The sequence below is a fragment of the Wyeomyia smithii genome, chromosome 3, assembly GCF_029784165.1.
Source record: "Wyeomyia smithii strain HCP4-BCI-WySm-NY-G18 chromosome 3, ASM2978416v1, whole genome shotgun sequence".
Taxonomy (NCBI): Eukaryota; Metazoa; Arthropoda; class Insecta; order Diptera; family Culicidae; genus Wyeomyia; species Wyeomyia smithii.
The window spans coordinates 110,174,580-110,194,038 of NC_073696.1; the positions used below are offsets into that span (position 1 = coordinate 110,174,580).

The 19,459-nt window shown below is 37.0% G+C and overlaps 1 protein-coding gene across 4 annotated transcripts in view; it reads right to left on the reverse strand.

The window, feature by feature from the left end:
- The window catches only part of LOC129726552 (AF4/FMR2 family member lilli), a 183,494-nt gene that overhangs the window by 57,794 nt on the left and 106,241 nt on the right, over positions 1–19,459 (reverse strand). Inside the window, exon 1 of one of the 4 annotated variants that reach the window (XM_055683404.1) lies at positions 4,503–4,510. The exons of the other annotated variants lie outside the window; for them this stretch is intronic. The gene's annotated coding sequence lies outside the window, so the exon portion shown is untranslated. Of the gene's footprint in view, positions 1–4,502; positions 4,511–19,459 lie in introns of those variants that run through there. 4 annotated transcript variants of the gene reach the window in all.

A 19,459-nucleotide genomic window follows, 5' to 3' on the forward strand; every position in this document is an offset into this window, starting at 1 on the left:
CTACTGACACTAACAGTCTCTCCCGAGCCGAGACTCGAATCTACGACGACTGGCTTATCAGGCCAGCATCGTACCTCGAGACCATCTGGGAGACACTTAGTGTTATACTTAGTCAAAAACATATGGGTCATTCCATTTCAAGTGTATACACCTCATGTCAACGACTTTCTCCGATTTTACTTGAAATTTGGGGAATTGCTGACATAATTACATTCGAAATTACCACCGACTTGATACTGGGCGCAGCAAAGAAACTTAAGCGTTCTTATACTCCAGGACCCGATGGCATCTCCGCCATAATTATTAGTCGATGTGCCAATGGGGCTTATTACGGGAGTCACTTCACGGTAAAATGACAACTGTAGTAGGCACGGTGAAAGTGATTCCCATTTGATTTGCACGCGTCTTTTTTCACGGTGAGGTTTTTTCATTTCGTTCTCACCGTGAGGTGACATCCGTAATAAGCCCCAATGTGTTGGCAAATCCACTTTGCTGTATCCTCAACAAATCGTTCGAACAACGGAAATTTCTCGAGGTTTGGAAACAGTCGTTTATGTTTCCAGTGCTGAAATCTGGTGATCGAGAAAATGTAAGGAATTATCGTGGTATCACTAGTCTTTCGGCTGGATCTAAACTGTTCGAAATTCTATCGAAGCATGGATTTTTGCCGAACCGCTCAGTTTGTACAAACCTACTAGAGTTCACATCAATGTGTATCTCACAAATGGAACAGAAAACGCAAATTGACGTCATATACACCGATCTGAAGGCAGCTTTCGATCGTATTGACCATTGCATATTATTGCGTAAAATTTTACGACTTGGAGCATCACGTCCGTTCGTCGAATGGCTGAGTTCATATTTATGTGGAAGGATTCTACGTGTAAAATTTGGTTCTTGTGTTTCGCGCAATTCACTAACAAATCGGGAGTACCGCAAGGCAGTAACTTGTGGCCTTTACTTTTTGCGCTTTTCTTTAATGATGCTATACTACTGTTGGAGACTGGTTGTAAATTAGTATACGCGGATGACTTAAAGTTGTACTTGGTAGTCCGAGTCGTTTCACCGAACATTGAACCCTATTATGTTCGAATATCGCATTGATGGACTTGAGCTAAAAAGAGTTGACCGTGTTTGTGACCTTGGTATCATACTTGACGCTAGGCTCACTTTCCATTTGCATCATGCCAGCTTAATATCGAAAGCAAACCGACAATTGGGATGTATTACGAAAATTGGCCGAGACTTCAGAGATCTTCACTGTCTAAAACCTTGTACTGTTCACTGGTACGACCACTACTCGAAAGCTGCAGCATGATTTGGTTTCCCCATCAGCTATCTTGGTGCCTAAGGATAGAACGTGTCCAAAAAAGATTCGTCCGATTAGCATTACGTGACCTGCCCTGGCGTGACCCGGAAAACCTTCCACCGTATCCTGATCGCTGTCGATTACTTGGCCTTGACACACTTGAACGCCGTAGGAAAATTCAGCAAGCTGATTTGTCGCCAAAATTTTCAATGGCGAAATCGATTCACCTTCGCTTCTGTTCCAGTTAAACTTCCGTGCTTCGCAACGTACTCTCAGATCGACTGGCCTACTTCAAACTGCATTTCATCGTACATCCTTTGGTTTTCACGAGCCGCAATCAGAACCTTTTTGAGTGTTGAAGATTTGTTTGAGTTCGGTGAGTCATCACGAAGGTTTGTGCATAGAATAAACCTGTCAAATATGTTTTAGACTTGACTCTAATTTTTACTTTTTATTAAGACTATTGTCAGATAAATTATAGTAAAATATACAAATATACAAATTAGGGTGGGGAATCGTTATATGAAAAAAAACGAAACTTGATAGCAGAAGGCCAGAACCAAGTTTTTTTTTGTTCTTTTTGGGGCCCCTAACAATCCTGAATTTATCGGAAGTCGATTGGTTTTGTCTCCGCTTGGCGCATTGCATTTCAAATTTATATGGAGATTTGGTTTAGGGTTGTTTGGGGTCCCAAAAGGAACCAAAAAAGCTTGGTTCTGGACAATCGATCATTTTTCCCCACCCTAATACAAATATACAAATATGTAATATCACTATGAAAAAATTTTCACTGTGGTGTCGATTGGACCATTCCTCGCTCCGTGAGGGCCTCTTATTTTTCAAGAAAGTGACGATCCGAAAAAAAAGGTCGAGCGGCAGTGTTGCCAAATAAATAATTGTTATATTTGAAAGCTTTAATTGCATTTTTCGGCAAACGAGTATCTGTTGATTTCAAACTTTATCGTGTTTTCGAGAAAATTTTATATGAAGGACACCTTTCACCCAGAGATATTTTGAACAAAACTCGATTACAGCTTTTTGGTTATAAGCAATTTTGTTTTTTTTTTAAGTTCTTCTATATCTACATCTGCGGATATTTCATATCAATGGGCATTAGTCAAGTTATCCAAAAATACCTAGTTTGAGCGGCAGTGCTGCCAGATATATTATTTTTATATTTGAAAAATCAAATTGCGATTTTCGGCAAATGAGCATATTTTGATTTCAAATTTGACGATTTAATGGTGTTAGGTAGAAAATTTACACGAAAAACACTTATCATCCGGAGATATCAGTGGCGTAACCAACACCAGAACTCGACGATTATACACTCAAAAGTTGGATGATGCGAAACCATTACAAAGTTGTGCGTTTTTAGCGCATTCGTTAATGTAGTTTAGAACCAGTACAATGCTTGCGTGTTGGGCATAACGCAAATCATGCTTTAGTGTTTTTTCAATGTATGTTGCAGCTCCAAACTACTACACTTAAAAAGTTTGCACTGGTGTTAGTATCGTCATGTTGATTTGTACTGGTATAGATAAGGATTTTCAGGAAACAGTGCTCTCGTTAAAACAGTGGAACCAGCAATCAATGCTGATAATTTGGGTACTGACTATATAAATGAAGATATTAACTGATAGGTTCACTTTCATAAATCCGGTCATTTAAAAACATCATTGAATCATTAAAAATTGAAGAGATTAATTTTTGCATTTAACTATGACTCTGGTTTGATATGATTCCACGTTACTGGCACCAGCGTCACTAAGTTGTGTGGGGGGACATGAATCGCTGAAGGTTGTTTTGGCTGCAGAGTATTATTAGGGATGGGGAAGTCGCTCATACGAACCGGCGCACGAAAATGAAGCACGATTTTTCGAGCGCCCCCAAATTATCGTTCGCCTGAAACTGAAGTTTACCGGAACATCACGATTCACGTGTACACGATATATATTCTAATTTCAATCCACGTCAATTAATTCGCGGTACAACTGTTGCGTTATGCATTTCACACATTTATTGTGCGATGTTAGTGCAAAATTTGTGCGAATCGGGAAGAAACATTGATTGTACAAGACTTAAACTTTTGCGTGTAAAACACTTTGCACCATAAAAACATCAAAGTCGAAAGTTTAATGCTTTTATCGGTCAAACCGCTTTCTGGGAGTGCAATTGCTTGTTGCGATTGGAAAACTTTATCGCTATTCTTCATTTCTATTGCACACTTACTAAGCGGTCGTCGTTGTTTTCCTCATGGGAAATGAGGTGTCAAGCATCAGCACTTTATGCTGGCGAAGGAATATTGATGCTATTACAGACTATTCAAGGGAAAGTTGCGTCGAATATCTGCCTGTCTGTGGGAATAAAATTTTGTTCTACACGATTGAGCTAGAATTTTGCATGAAGAGTTTTAGAAATCATCTGTAGTTTCAAAAAATTAGCAATTTTTATTTAAAAAAACTATACAATAGTAAACGCGACACAGTTGTCCTTAGGAGCGTGCAAAATTCAAACAGCTTCAAATTAAACAAAACTGCATATCTACAGGCCAACTATCACGGAGTCTGAATGACTGAAGCGTATCGAACCATCCTCCAGTTTATGCACAGAAGGAGCACATGAACATAGCGAGATAAATAAAACTTTCTCAAATTACGCCAAGGAAGTTAAAGGCCATCTATACTGTGCGAGAAGTGCTACGGTATAAAATGATACGACGGGAGAATGCTATCATTGGTGAACACACAGAACAGTAGTTACTTCGAGGAAACTGTGTTCTTTGCCGAATGTAGCCCACCTGTATTTCTTCAGTTGATACGGAGAAGTTTTCAGTATAACAGGGAGACATAGACACATGTACACAGAGCGAGGCGTACAAACGTTTGTTGATATACAAAAAAAAAAAAACAAAATCGAAAATGTGAGTCCGCAGAAGTTTAAAGCTGTACTGGAAACGAAAATTTCTCGAGCATTTGGTAATTAGGGTACTAAGCCGAAGTCAAAACAATTTTCATTAGAAGCTTATTGAATTTTATTATGTGAACGATTAATGTCATTAGAGTTCGTAATAACTGACAGTTACCTAAGGAGTAACGAAATATAAATTCCAATTCAATAAATTCCACGAACAAATTGTCTTGTCCTCTTATTGTATACTTACAACTAATATGAAGAAATGAATTGAACATACACATACTGGTCTTACCTGTAAAGAGAATAAAAAAAATGGGTATCAATATAATGAACACTTCAATAAAACAAGTTCAGGGCATATCACGAGTGCTAGCCATACCCTAGCTAACTAGTATTCAATTCACAATTGCAAAAGGGATGGTTAGTTACACGAATTTTGGAATCTCAGGTTTAAATTTAATCGACGGAATTTATTCGGAACTTGATGAATAGGTACGTTTATTCGATTACCGGTGAAGTAATCTCTCCCTCAGTTCACCACACAATCAACCTTCTGTTCAGATGAACAAATATGGTAGATAATAACTTTATCTTTTTCGCCATATGTTCGATATACAGTTGGATATTGCGAAAAAATCGTAAAACCATATAAATAGTCCTAGAATAAAATTCGTTTAACATAAAACAATTTGACTAACTTTGTATTGTAATATATTTGAAAAAAAAAATGCAAATATTTAGTGAAATATAACTTATAATGAATTTAACGCACAAAAATCTTGCACAGTATTGATCATTCTAATAAGCATTAATCTTATTGCCAATTGAAACAAGAGAAACACCATTACAGTTCATTCACACCTCATTGGTCTGTAGACTGCCACGGATGACGACAATGAGCATTATATCGATTACTCTCGATTGTTTCTCATTCTTTCGTAAAACTTGCTCAGTTTTCGAGAAGCATCACGGAACTGTAACTGGAGCTTGAGCCAAGATGATATCTAACGCAAGCATCGGACGACACAACGGAACTGCTGCGTAGTGAAGAACCACAGGAACAACAAAACTAAGTGGCCGATGAACGGCAATAAATGCGCTGTCCGTCTGTCTGTCTCTGTTTATTTCCTTCATTCCACCGTCCGAGAGAGACGGTATTGTTGCTGATTCGATTTGCGATGCGAGAGCAATGATAGGAAAAATCTATTTATAATTATTCGAACGAAAAAAATAGCAACAACAGTTTCTGCCCGAGACCTGCTTCAGTCGTCACCAACGTGATATACCTGCTTTAAGCTACCGGATTATCGGCACCAATGCATGTTTTGCCGATGTTTATGTGTGGTTCGTTTTGAACAAAATTTGCATCACGCGCACTGCTTCCAGAGTAGGGGAGACTAGCGAATGAGGCTATCGCTACAAACACTTTCAAATCGTAAAATATTATCATCATTTTTATTCATTGAACTGATTGATAATGCGAAATAAAATAACTTTGCAGCAGTTTAATATTTTTTATTCAGCTTTCAGTTTATAGTACAAGTACACTGCGCAGTGTGTACTACACAACGTTGCCTGACCTTAGCGACTTTCCTCTATTGACAGGAAGATGATCTTGGCACAAGATATTACTGCAGACGTCTCCTGTCAGTCGAGTCGATTAGCACTTTCACTGATATTTGGTAACAAGTATGGTAAATAGACGGATCAGTTTCTTCGACGCTAGTATTTCATAACACCAGTATAATTTAAACGCATTTTGCGATTCGGTTTATTACCGGCAATCTTCTACGTTTGAACGTTTTCAAGTGGGGTAAAGGTTTTATACCAGAGAAGTGGAGTCTGTTGAATTAAATCGCTATTTAAATCTACACAATTATACGAACAGAAGTAATGAGTGATGTGTGAGATGGAACTCTTAAAATTCAATTCAAAATTTAATGTTTATTCAAATTTTTTTGCAGAAATTTTTTTTTCTCTATGTGTATTTTTTTGCTAAGCATTATCAATTTCCTGCACTCGTTCCTAGAAAGTTTTTCTACACAATTTACACTAACAGACTCTCTCAAGTCGGGGTACACACATACAACGACTGACTTGTTAGACCAGCCTCTTACCTCGAGACTAACTGATAGGTTAAGGCGGAACCCATATTGGGTTGTATTTGGCCGTTTTAGGCTAAGTCGGAATTTCAAATTTCAAAATGATGTCGGAGTACATGTTCTGCTTATGGGCATCTTCGCGAATTCGAAAATATCCATATTAGATGATATTTGGCCATTTCGGGCTGCATTCCTAACTGGAAGTCACGTAAGGAACTGGAAGTAATGGAAGTAACTGGAAGTCACCATCTTGGACTGCAAAAAAGGCGATCGATTTTCGTCCATTCGTCGTTTTTAAGGTTTTTCATGAATTTTTTTATGTCTTCATTTAAGCAGAGTTGCCGATCAGCCAGACTATGTGCAATCGAACGGAACAAATAATAATTGGACAAAGCAATTTCTGGATTATGTTGGTTGAGGTAGGACTTCCCATTTGAGCGTTTCTATGTAAGTTTTACCGACTTTAGCAGTATGAGGCCGAGTGTTGTCATGCAGTAGAATCTTTTTTCGCACCTCTGCTCGTACTGTGACCGATTTGAGCGCGGTATTCGACTTAATCCTATCGGTTGTATTCAATACCGTTTTCCAGAGATAGTTTTGTCGCTTTCAACTCGTCTTCATATCATGAGGAATCCAAGTTTCCTACTTTTTAATCATTTCAAAAGCAAACAATCGATTGGATATGGCTTGGCGAGTAACTTCTATCAGCAAAGCAAGCTGTTTCTGCGTTTGGCATAGATCCTCATCGAGCAACTTCTCCAACACAGCGTCTTCAAAAAGTCGACCAGCACTTACTATTGGCACAGAACGAGAATTTAGTAGCGCACCTGAAAGATTTAAACATATCTTGAACAATCATGTTGTCAAGAGGCATCAGCCACCGAGAATAAACTAGAAAAAAATCAATCAAAATACGTATCTAAAGAGGGATTAAAAATCTTTTTTGTTTTTCGAAACGGGTACAAAACATAGGACGATGCACCAGATGCAATCTCTACCAAACAGGACACGGCAAAAGAACCACAAAAAGTTTTACCCTTGCCAAAAAGTTATACCCTTAGGTCATCGCGGCTGTGATTCTTTATAGCAGCACGGCATGGCATTGTTTTTGATAAATCAACAAACCTATAAGCTGAAGCTTGCAGGAGACATACTCGTGCATAAAATAGACACTACCTCATCCGGGTGAACCGGTGGACTGGATAGTGCAAAAACAAACGAATATTTTCCCTTCTAATCATACGTCGGAAACTGTGCGTTTGTTTCACCTACACGATGTGCATCGACCACTGCATTTGCATTCGTACGTAACAAGCAGAAAAAAACGTCGCCAGCCATGTCGTGCATCAAAGCAAATGTTTGAGCGATACGGTTTCAAATCGAATTAATAATAGATCATCAAGCGAGGCGTAGCAGTTTTGCATATGCATATGCTTCGTTATAGATTTACATTTAGAATGTACATCGTGTCAAGTTTTAAACAGAATCTCAATAAAAAACTATAATGCGAACACTGCTACTATACTGTAATAAGTTACAATACACAGGTTGGTAGACCCATATTTTCAGTTTTATTTAGCAAGAAAGATTTAGCGGATGCCGCAAAAGGAATATTGTTCCACTGAGTATCTAAAATATGCCGTTGCAATACTAATATTTTAAGATATTTTAAGAGCAGCCAGCCATCGGAAACATATTAAAACAAATAAAAGACCTGCGGATAAAAGCAATTGAACCCAGAATACACCCCGTACACTCGCTTATCGCAGCACATATTTAGCAAAGAACACACCCCAAAAACGACAAAACAATTTCCTTATCTTAACTCTTAACCCGATACCGGGTGTGCATCTTTCTCGTTTAACCGACGCCAACAAGAATGGCGGCGGGTTCAATTTTACCACTCCATAAACAGATCTTTTTTTCGTGTTATCGCCCTCCTCATTCGGTTGTTTTTTTTTTCTCTCTGCCCATACGAACTTACTCCGATTTCATAAGACTTCACGCAACCATTATCCGAGCTGAATCATTTTGTCGTCTACCAAGGCAAAGAAAAAAACGGTATTGCGGTATCAGGTGCACAGAGAGGTGGAAACTGTGTAAAATGAAACGAAATTTACTCCTTGTTACCCAGCCCAACACTGGTAGAAGCACATTTTTATTGCTATTGAAATTCGAAAGATTTCAAACTGTGGTCGTTGTTCACGGTTAGAAAAACAAACAAACGGTAGACCGATTCTTTTAAGAGCAAGATCGCGCCAAATCACCGATGGTCGAATATCGACCATTTTTGATTTGAATGAAACTTTGCACACGTATTTGGCTTAGCAAACTGAGCATTTTCCACAGATGGAGCGATTTTTCACACCCATGAGTTACATTCTAAAAGGGCGTATGCCTTTTGGCATAGGTTTTATTCGAAGCATTGTAGCCCAGAAACCGTTGGTTGTATAGAAAAACTGTCTGAGAATGAGGTGTAGGGAATTGAAAATGCACCATTAAAAAAATATACACTGTACAAAAAAAGTTTTTTTTGACCAAAAAAAATTAAAAATAAACATTAAATTTCAATTTAAAAAAAAAAAAAGAGTTGAATTTTTTTTTATTTTTTTTTTAAAGAAACTTGACGTTAATACGCAACTTTTAAAAAAAAGTCCAGGATGGAGAAATGAAAAATATTTTTTTTATGGTAGATTAATTTTTTTATAAAAATTCTAATTTAAACATTTTCCAAAATATTTGTATTCTGATGACCTTAAAAGATGCAGAGAGTCATTTTGAATCAAAAAGCTCTTTGTAGTAAACATTCTAAAGGCATCGGTTTTCGAGTTATTTTAAATTTAAGCTCAATAAATTATTAATATTTAGGAAAATACACGTTTTTGCCTTTCTCCTAGAAAGGTATAGCAATCACTGGAAAAACCAAAGGTATAAAAGTGGTCCTAATGACCGAATGTCATATACCACTCGACCCCTTTCGACGAACTGAGCATTTTCTGTATGTATGTATGTATGTGTGTATGTGTGTGTGTGTGTATGTGCAACTTTTTTTTCTCACTCACTTTTCTTAGAGATGGCTGGACCGATTTTCATAAAATTAATTGCAAATGAAAGGTCTAGTTGCGCCATAGGTTGCTATTGAATTTCATTGTAATCGGATTTTTAGTTTAGAGGTTATGTATCAAAATGTAAAAATCACGAAACATCAATATCTCAGAAGCCACACAACCGATTTAAATAAAATTAGTTTCAAATGATCGGGCTGAACCCTTAACTTTTGAATTTCGTAATGATTGAACATATGGTTCAAAAGTTATGTAAAGAAAAGTTATCCTGAGGTTGTTTAAACTCACTCATTTTTCTCAGAGATGGCTGAACCGATTTTCACAAAATTAGTGTCAAATGAAAGGTCTAGTTGCCCCATAGGTTGCTACTGAATTTCATTGCAATCGGATTGTAACTTTGTCCGTTGTTCATGAAAATGTGAAATCACATAATGAAAGTAAATATATTGACTTCCTCCTAACGATCACTGGCTAATTAAAAGGTAGAAAAGTGATCCAAATGGCCGAATGTCATATACTACTCGACTCAGTTAGACTAATCGAGCATTTTCTGCATATAAGCATGTATAGGTGTATATGTTTGTGTGTGGGTGTGTACGTGTGTATGTGCACCTTTTTTCGCACTCACTATTCTCAGAGATGGTCTGACCGAACAGATTTCAATGAAATATAATTGCAAATGAAAGGTCTAGTTGCCCTATAAGACCCTATTGAATTTTATTGTAATCTGATTTCTAGTTTAGAGGTTATGTATCAAAGTGTAAAAATCACGAAACATCAATATCTCAGAAACCACACATCTGATTTGATTAAAATTAGTTTCAAATGAACGGGCTACCTAAAAAACCCTTAACTTTTGAATTTTATGAAGATTGAACATGTGGTTCAGAAGCTATGGAAAGAAACGTGTTCTGGAGACTATTTATTCTCACTCATGTTTCTCAGAGATGGCTGGCCCGATTTTTATAAAATTAGTGTCATATGGAAGGTCTTGTTGCCCCATAAGACCCTAATGATTTTTTTTTACAAACGGATTATTACTTTGCCTGTTATGTTTGAAAATGTGAAATCCAGCTATGAAAAGAAACATATTCCAAGACAACTTACTTGGACTCACTCATATTTCTCAGAGATGGTTGACCCGATTTCCACAGAATTAGTATCAAATAAAAGGTCTACCTACCTCATAACACCCTATTGAATTTTGCAGTAATCGGTCTGTAACTTCGTCTGTAATGTATCGAAATGTGAAAATCACTAAACTTCATTATCTTAGAAACTACACAACCGATTTGAACGATATTGGTATCAGATGAACGGGCTAGTTAAGGGTTAACTGATGAATTATGATTGAACACGTGGTTTCAAAGTTTGGCTGCCCCATACGTTACCTTTTCATTTGATTGTAATCAAACTCAAGCAAGCGTTATGTTTTAATTTGTGAAACAACGAAAGTCTATTATCACAAGTATTACACGACTTATTTGAACATAACTAGTGTCATACAAATGAGTCATCTCTCAAACTTACAAATAACAAACTTCATAACAATTTGATATGCTGTTTAAAAGTTTTAGAAAGAAAAGAAATTCAAAGACTATTCAACACTTTACCTGCTTCGATCAATATATATGGCCTCAACATGATTTAAATGTGGTATCGTACTATCTGAACGTTCCCGGCATCGCTCGTGATTAAATTGTTCGAAATTAGGAGTCATTGCTTTTATTTCGCTATTTCTTAAGTACTAACATTACGTCAAATTTCATATTTTATACTTAAATTACAACATCAATATTTTAGAACCCAAAGAGTGAATATACCCCTTGATTGGATTTAAGCATTCATGTAAATCTATTTTTACAAATAATAAGTTTGAATGAGAAAGGCTGAGTCTGACCGCTAGGTGGATTAATTTAGGTTTTTTTAATTTGTCCTTGGTTCTTCAGCAAAAACCATACGATCATTGGAATGCCTCATCAAAAATAAACAATTCATTCTTTGACAACAAAACGATTGGCGAACGGTTCTCAAGAAAAAAGTTAAATGTTCTAAGTGATATAAATATATATAAGAATCAAATATTTGTTTTCGAGTTTTATTATCTTAGGAACATATTTTTTTATGACATAGATACTTTACAGAACTAGTTTCACCTTATATTTTATATACATCATAAGTTTGTTCGAATGTTTTATAAAAATGTTTTATAAAATAATATGTTTGTCGTGCAACACTACCTACTTGTTTACTAATAATAACTGTTTGTGAAGTACGCAACCAATAACTACTGGGTCACCTATAATATCTGTTTTCGTATATAAATACGATTGCACTACTCCAGATGTGTTAGTAACAGTTTGCATTTTGTGAAGATGAATAAAGTGCAAAATGGAATCAAGCTTACGCAAATTAAACGAAAACGTTATTGGAAAATTGAAAATATTGAACAGTCAAGCTCATTTTGATATGTCTTTATCAATTTGTGATTCGTGTAGTTATTGGAATGATAGTCAAGTCACTATTCAGAATCTGGAACACTTAAGAATATCAGCTTCATCATAATATCGGAAGTACTCCATCATGATACTGTTGCGGTTCAGGTGTTCATTGCCAAATTAATGAGTTTTTTTAAAACAACAATAGAGTTGAAAAAAGCGATATTAATGTCTGATGAAGCTGCCTCACAATATAAAAATAGAAAAAACTTTGCAACAAAATATTACGTCGATGCAGAGTGGCATTTTTTGCGACTTCGCATGGTAAAGGCCCATGCGATGCAATTGGTGGCATATTAAAACGAATGGCAGGAAATGAAAGTTTAGCTAAAGAACATGAACATCCCATTACAAGCGCAATTCAATTCTTTATTGTATGATTGTAATAAAAATTCATCAAAAATGTCATTTAGTTGGGTATCATATGAAGAATATGAACAAGGAGTAACAATGGAGCAATATTTTCAAAAAATCTATAATAATAGCTGCCACACAAAAGTATTACTCTTTTGTTCCGATTTCAGAAAATAAGATACAAACGAAGCTGTTTTCAAAAGATGACGAATCATTTACTTATGATGTAAATAAAATATAAGGTGAAACTCTGTAAAGTATCTATGTCATAAAAAATTATGTTCCTAAGATAATAAAACTCGAGAATAAATATTTGATTCTTATATATATTTATATCACTTAGAACATTTAACTCTTTTCTTGAGAACCGTTCGCCCAATCGTTTTGTTGTCAAAGAATGAATTGTATATTTTTGATGAAGCATTCCAATGAACGTATGGTTTTTGCTGGAGAACCATGGACAAATTAAGAGAAACGTGTATTTTCCTAAATAATTATAATTTTTCGAGCTTAAATTAGAAATAACTCGAAAACCAATGCCTTTAGAATGTTTACTACTGTTTACTAGCTTTTTGGTTCAAAATGACTCTCTGCATCTTTTCAAATCATCAGAATACAAATATTTTGGAAAATGTTTAAATTGAAATTTTTATAAAAAAATTAATCTACCATAAAAAAATTATTTTTCATTTCTCCATCCTGGACTTTTTTTTTTTAAAGTTGCGTATTAACGTCAAGTTTCTTTAAAAAAAATAATAAAAAATTCAACTCTTTTTTTTTAAATTGAAATTTAATGTTTATTTTTAATTTTTTTTGGTCAAAAAAATTTTTTTTGTACAGTGTATATTTTTTATGGTGCATTTTCAATTCCCTACAACTCATTCTCAGACAGTTTTACTATACAATCAACGGTTTCTGGGCTACAATGCTTCGAATAAAACCTATGCCAAAAGGCATACGCCCTCTTAGAATGTAACTCATGGGTGTAAAAAATCTCTCCACCTGTGAAAAATGCTCAGTTTGCTAAGCCAAATACGTGTGCAAAGTTTCATTCAAATTAAAAATGGTCGATTAAATTTTCGCGTATTTCCAGGCGATTTGAAATGATTTTGCTCTTAAGGTACAACAGCATCACGAAGTAATTGAACTTTGATTGGTTGGGGTGCGTAATTGAAGAGGTTTCCTTCCGAAGGTTGACGGACCAGACGAGTCGAATCACCACATCAAACCGCTGAACACAAGGAACGAACGAAAAAATTGATGGGAATTCGATTGATCTATTTGAGAAATCCAAGTGAGCTAACGCTGGCGGGCTGCCCCGCATCTGTATGTTGTACTCTGTTGGAATGCGACGAGAAGCTGTGGACGGGAATGCTGGGCGTGATTTGCTATGGGAAGGTTTGTATGCGAGGTGGATGTACTAATCCACATGCAAACGAATTCTTAGTTGAAACAAGAGAAGTAATTCCTATCAGTTCAGAAATGTTTCTTTTTTAAGTTAATTCATCATTATTCATTAAAAAGGTCGTTCCAAGTTACAGACATTAAACAGGTATAAAAAAAGCATGCAAGACCTAATGGAGACGGACTGTTGGAAACTATTGGGGACTCGATCCAAAACACATTTGTTGATTGTACTTGTATAAAAAAATGCTTTTTGCCGCGTAAGAAGAGCCAATGCAAAATTTCAGATTATGGTCTTGATGGTTCGGCCAACGAACTAATACCTAACTCCGAGGTTGGTCTGATTTGTAATTCTGAGAAAACTAAAATATTCTCAAGGGCTGCATCCAATGTTCGTAGCTTTAAACTCGACCACGATTTCTGTCTTTGGAGCAATATGCAAAAACCAACCCCCAAATTAAAACACCTCGATATAAACCTGTTGTCTACATGTAACTGACAATGAGGAAATTGAATTTGTAAGTCATACTCAATTTTGGATACATATAATTGCAATCGATAAGTTCATCCTCGTTCCTTGTGATAATACTATATTGTCGTGAGCTAGAGTTGGAGGAATCCTATCTGATGGACCTATACAGCACCGTTTTTCAAACTGAAATCTGATATTGTATGGTATACTCAGAAGGTGATGATAAGCAAGAATAATCCAGTTCTGAGTGGCTTTGAAAACAGTCACTTTCGTCATTCTTGGAATAGAATCAGTCAATGAACGGAACATCCGATAAAAAAAACATAGACTTCTGAATCTGCTTCAGCAGTTGCAACACATCGAATAAAATTCAATTCGATTTGTTTTTCTTCTGATGTCAATTATTGGAACAATCTTAAAACATATCGACTAACGGAGAATTTTATTGCAAAACTTTGCTATAGGGTAGCAAATCTTCGCTTCTTCGGAGAAGGAAGTCAAAGGTTATTTATATTTTATCACAGATTCACAAATAGTTTTTTGTCACAAACACCTTCTTCAGTGATCGTTCTGTCGGTTTCTTGTTCATAAAAAATCCACTGAAAGGTTTGATCCAACAAAACGCAATTTCGAGAGATAGAAACTTATGAAAGGAGACCCTTTTTTCCAACGACATCCTGAAGAATCCTACGGTGTTGTTCAATTATCCCCACCTAATTCAGCGTAAATTTATAATTATCTTACATCTTCTCCTTCATAGACCATCCCAAGACCCTGGGTGCTAAATTAGCCTTGACACGAAAAAAAGATAAAAGATTCAATGAAATATTACTAACAGTCGTGCGACACTTCACACATAAAGCGCAGCGAAACAAAACAACGTTGCTAATTAAACGAAAGCTCGATTCTTCTTTAATGCGCTCGAACTCACATCCATCAAGCCGCTACACGTGTACAATACACAGTTGTAGATGACGCCATTGCAATGTTGCAGTCAGTCTGGCTAATGACATCAACACGCTCTCGCGTTCAAGGTGGCAAGGTTTGAAAGCTTTTCAAATTCCGATCGTTAGGACCGGAGAGCAGGAGAGACAAGAGCACCCATCAATTTGGTCATTGTTATCCCACTCGGAAGTCATCACCGTTACACTATTGCAGGAAAACGAGCCACGGATTGCATAAGTGCCGCGGCTACGACATACGCGGTTGTATCGTGGAATGAGATTCAACTTATAATCCTATCGAGTTAACCACGTTCAAAGCCGGCACTGTTACTCCTTGTCCGGCCCGTGAGCCCATTTAGTTAGTTTGAACAAAGCGTAGACAGAAAAGGCTCAATGTTGATTCATTTCGATAACGGATGATTGTTCTACTTATACTGCCTTTTTTCCTCAAATGGTTTTTGAAATGGACAACTTCTGATAGAAATCAAAAATTTCTTTCAAGAAGTGAGTTATACAAAATTTAAACAAGCCAAACCAGTCAAGACTGCTTACCCAACAGACAGTGTAACTTTCGCTTACGATTAAATTTTTAAATCATGTTAAATACTTTCATTTAGATCTCGTTAAATTGCATACAGCGGCCAAGGATACGCTAAATTTTGCCTTTATTTTATTTTGCACTCTTTATTGCGATAATTTATGAGCGCTAATGCCGGAGGTAACTACTATATCCGCTGCTGTTTTTGCTACCCCTACTACTGCTACTGCTGCAACTGTTGGCTTCTTAATGGTATTACCCATGTCGGCTTCGTCCCACCCAGCCCTATTGCCTCATGCAGCAGCCGATAGCGATGCGGTATTTCGCAAGCTGGGTGCATCTGGGTACAGCTGCTCTTGCCGGTGCATTCCATCTCGGATGTTATCTACAGAAGAGCATCCAAAGTGCGATTGCTTAACCCCCCTCTCTCTTTCTTTTGGATGGGGGTAGGCAGTGCATAAATTGAGCAAGGAACGAGAAAGACAGACAGTGGCGAATGCATTATGAAAACTTCTACGCTTCGGGTGCGGATCGGCTCAATGGTGGTCGGGAAAAATTATGGCAGTGGTCAAAGCAACACGCATGAAATTGTCGAACACGGTGCAACTCTATGGAAGGGTAGTGCTGCCAAGAAAAGGGTGGTCTAATGGGTTCGAAATGAGCAGATTGACATATTTGTTTGAACATGAAATGGGAAAAGTTTTCAGCGCGGATTGGAAAACAAACTAGCAATAAATAAAACGTAGTTAAGATGAAAATAGATAAAAGGAATCTTACAATTCTATTTGCCTTAATAATTTTTAGCAATTACGTGTGGCATTTGATCCGCGCACTTTATGTCGCTATCTATAACATTACGCAAATGAACCCTTCTAAAACAAATGTTGAATCGAGCTGAACATTTTTTGCCCAATATGAATAGGTATGACCAGCGTTGCCAGGTATCCAGATTTAGCTGGATTATCCAGATTTTTGAACATGTATCCAGGTAAACAGCTTTGATGTCCAATTATCCAGATTTTTCATGGATGGTCCAGATTTTATTTTCTCTGTTCCGCAAAAAGGTCATCACTTCAATTTTGGCGCGAAATTTTGCAATTTTGTCACCTCAAATTTTGCGTACCCCAAGACTTTTATCCGAAAAATTAACCTTTCACTCCACGAAATGACTGCCTGATTTTTTCCAGATTTTTATTTTGCCTTTTCCAGATTTTTAAAAAAATGACCTGGCAACGCTGGGTATAACACTAATTGAAAAACAAGCGTTTCTCAAGACAGTTGGCCTTTTTCTCGAAAGAATTTACAGTCAACTGTTATTGTACTGCATAATTATGGCTGTTTTCCAGACACCGGAAGTTGTCAAAATGACATGTGAAGACAATTTCTGACCTCTGGGGGCCACTGTTGCCAACTGTACAGATTTATCTGGAAATGTACAGATTTCCTCGGGTTTTTCGGTACAGATTCTGTACCGTACAGATTACAGAAAAAGTACAGATAAGTACAGATTTTTTAGATGGTTAGAAAAGATTAGACAAAACTTTTTGGCCGACTATGCAACGATACAATGGATGGAATCTTGCAATCCACGCACTTAGAATTTACTGCCAACTATCGGTAATTTGCTGCCGAGAATGGCACCACTCGGTTAAAAAACGGCAGTTGTTACATGTTTTCTTAAATCTCGATTTAACCAAACTAAAATGTTGGTACAAAATATCCGAAATATCGGTAGTGTTGCTGAATTATGGGTTTCATTGTTTTTTGGCTGAATTTTCAGGAGATTGAACCACAATGGCACGGTAATATGCATTACCGAGCCCCATTCTAAAGTGTGCAAAAGTTTTATTGAAAATCGAGCTACTAATTTGGAATTAATATTAACTGAATCAACGCAGTCCCAGTTTTCTCTAAACAATTCACGTTGAAGTTGTATAAATATAGAAAATAAAAACTTTGAGCCAGCGGTACAGATTTTGGTACAGATTTTTCCCGCAAATAGTACAGATGAAAAAGATTTTTGCAGCTCCCAGTACAGATGAAAATGTGGCAACACTGCTGGGGGCCATTCTGGTTCCGGATATGCCTATTTTGGATGGTGTTAGGTCTTTTCTACTATTTTGCAGCCATCGAAAGCCACCATCTTATATGTAAAAATCATCATCATCAATTTGATTCCGAAATTACCCATTTCGGGTGGTAATCGGTCAGTTTGTGTTATTTTCCAGAAACCGAAGTAGCCTTCTTAGAATTCAAAATGTTGTCTAAGGTTGATATTTGATATCTATATCGATCTCGCCATTCAAAATTTTGACGACAAAGACAGCTTGCTAAATTTTTCTACGGCGTTCAAGTGTGTCAAGGCCAAGTAATCGACAGCGATCAGGATACGGTGGAAGGTTCGCCGAATCACGCCAGGGCAGGTCACATAATGCGAATCGGACGAATCTTTTTCGGACACGTTCTATCTTTAGACACCAAGATAGGTGATGAGGAAACCAAATCATGCTACAGCTTTCGAGTAATGGTCGTACCAATGAACAGTACAACGGTTTTAGACAGTGAGGATTTCTGAAGTCTCGACCAATTTTCGTAATAAATCCCGGATGCGGAAATCCGTAGCATCCCTTGTGTTTTATTTTGATTACTTCCATGGCCCTCCCCAGTGCAAAAGTTATTTAAGCGAGCAGTGAATACACCAAGGAAAATTTTTCTTCAAAATTTTATGAAGCGATATTTTTTTTTTTTTGCAATATCCGTATGGTATGATGCGGATGTCAATTTTCGTGCGGATATCCCGCTTTTGCGGATGCGGATATCCGTAACATCCCTAATACTAACTTACAACCAGTCTCCAACAGTAGCATAGCGTCATTGAAGAAGTGCATTGAAGAAGTGCAAGAAGTAAAGATCCCAAGTTGCTGCCTTGCGGTACTCCCGATTTGTTAGTGAATTGCGACGAAACACACGAACCCAATTCAACACATAGGATCCTTCCACATAAATACGAACTCAGCCATTCGACGAACGTGATGCTCCAAGTCGTGAAACTTTACGCAACAATATGCAATGGTCAAAACGATCGAAAACTGCCTTCAGATCGGTGTAGAAGTCATCAATTTGCGCTCTTTGTTTCATTTGTGGGATACAAAATGATGTGAACTCTACTAGGTCTGTACAAACTGAGCGGTTCGGCATAAATCCACGCTGCGCTGTGGAAATGTAATTCTTAGTACAGAGAAATATAACGGCGCTATCTAGAATTTCGAACAGTTTAGATCCAGACAAGTGATACCACAATGATTCCTCACATTTTGTCGATCATCAGATTTAAGCACTGGAAACATAAACGACTGTTTCCATGCCTCGGGTAATTGCCGTTACTTAAACGATTTGTTGAAGATACAGCGAAGTGGATTTGTCAACACATTGGCACATCGGCCAATAATTATGGCATGGATACCATCGGGTCTTTAACTATAAGAACGTTTAGGTTTCTTTGCTGCGGCCAGTAACAAGTCGGTGATAATATCGAATGTAGTCAAACCAGTTATACCTCCCGGAACGGCAGTAGCCGCAATGTCTGAATCAAAATCGCAGGCAACTCTATCAGCAAACACGAAGCGAAAAATTTTGCGAAAAGCTTAGATTCTGAAGTCTAAGTCGAATCGTCTAGACCAGCGGTTCTCAACCTGGGGTACGCGTACCTCTGGGGGTACTCGAAAGACTTCAGGGGGTACACGAAAGAAAAGTCAGTAATGCATTTTTTATAATAATAAAAGCATTTTTTACTTCATCTTGCTCTTAGAACCTGACTGCAGCAATTAAACAAACGATGATAGTTGAATTTTAAACCT